The sequence below is a fragment of the Cricetulus griseus genome, chromosome 2 (assembly GCF_003668045.3).
Source record: "Cricetulus griseus strain 17A/GY chromosome 2, alternate assembly CriGri-PICRH-1.0, whole genome shotgun sequence".
In the NCBI taxonomy this organism is placed as follows: domain Eukaryota; kingdom Metazoa; phylum Chordata; class Mammalia; order Rodentia; family Cricetidae; genus Cricetulus; species Cricetulus griseus.
The window spans coordinates 198,615,928-198,618,458 of NC_048595.1; the positions used below are offsets into that span (position 1 = coordinate 198,615,928).

The following is a 2,531-nucleotide window of genomic DNA, read 5'->3' on the forward strand; positions in this document are numbered from 1 at the left end:
AAGAAAACAAAAGACATTAAGAAGCACCTCTAGACCACATTGTGGGCATAAGCCAGCAACCCCCAGCCCAAGAGGTCTGATCTACTTTGGTTTTCTACAGAGCCTGGCATTTTGATGTGCTGGAGAAACCCTAACCTCAGGTCTCAATCAGGGGCCCGTGGCAGACATATGTTAGTGCTCCCCAGCCTCATGGGCCTCTGAAGCTTATCCCTCAGCCTTCATGTGAAGTGAGACATCCAGCCAGATTTGGAATCGAAGCCTCTTAAAATGGCAGATAATTTGGACTCCGAGACAGGAGATGCAGGGGCCTTAGCCACCTTCCCAATGCAATGTTCAGCATTATGTAAGAATGGTTTTGTGGCGCTCAAAGGCCGGCCATGTCAGATCGTTGAGATGTCTACTTTGACATTTTAGCCATGCCAAGGTCCACCTGGTTGGTATTGACATGTTTACTGGGGAGAAATATGAAGATATCTACCCGTCAACTCATAATATGGATGTCCCCAACATCAAAAGGACTGACTTCCAGCTGATTGGCATCCAGGATGGGTAACTATCCCTGCTCCAGGACAGTGGGGAGACACAAGAGGACTTTCATCTGTCTCAGGGAGACCTTGGCAAGGAGATTGAGCAGAAGGATGACTGTGGAGAAGAGATCCTGATTACGGTGCTGTCTGCCATGACAGAGGGGCAGCTGTTGCAATCAAGGCCATGACAAAATAACTGGGTCCCAGGGTAGCAGTGGTGGCAGCAGAGATCCTTGAGTCTACAGAGGCGCCTCCCCCAGCTGGGTTCCACTCTGGCCGGGCCCTTGGCTGGACTCCTATACAATTTATTTGACGTTTTATTTTGGTTTTCCTCACCCCTTCAAACTGTCGGGGAGACCCTGCCCTTCATCTAGCTCCCTTGGCCAGGAATGTGGGGGCCATGGCCTTGGTGAAGCTACCTACCTCTTCCTTCACAGCCCTGGTGGGAGAAAGGGAGTTGAGTATTGCTTGTGATTTAGGTCCTCCATCTCCCCACACACACACCCTTTTTTTTCTTTTTAATTCAATTTGGAATCAGAAAGCTGTGGATTCTGGCAAATGGTCTTGTACCCTTTATCCCACTTATCCCTGGTCTGGTCCCCTGTTCTCCATAGTCCTTCACCCCTAAGCATCACTTGTACAGACTGGGAACCAGCCCCCTTCCCTGCCTGTGTCTCTTCCCCAAACCCCTTTAGGGGTGGTGAGAAGAGGGGAGGAGCAGCCACAATCCCTCCTCAGGCATCTAGGAAGGCCTTGCCCCCATGGGCTTCACCCTTTCCTGTGGCTCTCTCCCTGACACATTTGTTAAAAATTAAACCTGAATAAAACTACAAGTTTAATATGAAAACAAAAAGCACCTCTAAAAAAAAAAAAGCCATAGCTGGTACTGGGGGCATAACTCCATGGTAGAGCATTTGATTAGCATGTGTGAGGCCCTGGGTTCAATTCCCAGTCTTCAAAAATAAATATATGATGAATCAGACTTTTAAGCCAGATGTGGTGGTGCATGCCTTTAATCTCAGCACTTGAGAGGCAGAGACAGGTGTATCTCTGTGAGTTCAAGGACAGCATGGTCTAAAAAAAAAAAAAAAAAAAAAAAAAAAAAGAAAGAAAAGAAAAAAAAGAAGGGAGGAAGACAGAAAGGAAGGTAAGAAGACAAAGAAAAAGCCATATCTAGGAGAGGACAAGATGCTCAGCTGGTAAAGATGCCTGCCTCAAAGCCTGATAACCTGAGTTCAATCACTGAGACCTACGTGACACGAGAGAAGCAACGAAGTTGTCCTCTAACTTCTATACATGCATACACATACACACACACTAAAATGTCATAGGAATATTTTTAAGACAGTAACTGTACTTCTAATAGCATTCACTACTGTGAGAGCACTTAAGCACGGCACACTTCTCTGTAAGGGAGACACACTAACAGGTGACCTAATTATTGGGGTTTGTTAGATGTGATGCACAACATATCCAAGGTATGCCTTCTTGTCTGGCTAGGAATGGTGTTGCCTAAACTGGTCTATTCATATGTCTAGGAAGTTGCTAAACATATGGTAGTCCTGGGAGGAGACCACTCACTCAACTACCAGGCCAGTCTGATGCTGGGAGAACAGGCTACCAATTACAACCAGACCTGATCTTTTCTCTGTTCAGCCATCTACCCTCTGGCCCCTAACTAGACAATACATTCCTCCTGGGTATAGTTTCTGCATTTACAAACGTACAATAGAAAAAGGAGAAGCATGTAAGTCAGAGAAGGAACACAGACTGTTCACCAAGTGTATTAATACAAGCAAGAAGTAACCTCAGAACCCAGTTTTAAGTGATATGGCACAGTTGCTGGTAGAAACTCTTTGCTCTTCCTCTTCTTCCTCCTACACACTTTCACCATCACCACCCTTCCAGGAAGAGTGGCTTTTAAGTCAGCTCTTGGGCAATCTACGACTTCCTAAAACACTCCAATGCTGACTGGAGAGCACGGAGCACAATACCCAATCAGGC

The 2,531-nt window shown here is 46.2% G+C and overlaps 1 pseudogene; it reads left to right on the plus strand.

Annotated features, from left to right (window-relative positions):
* The first annotated feature begins 267 nt into the window (after nt 1–267).
* Nucleotides 268–743, plus strand: LOC100765428 (annotated as a pseudogene).
* Nucleotides 744–2,531: the final 1,788 nt, after the last annotated feature.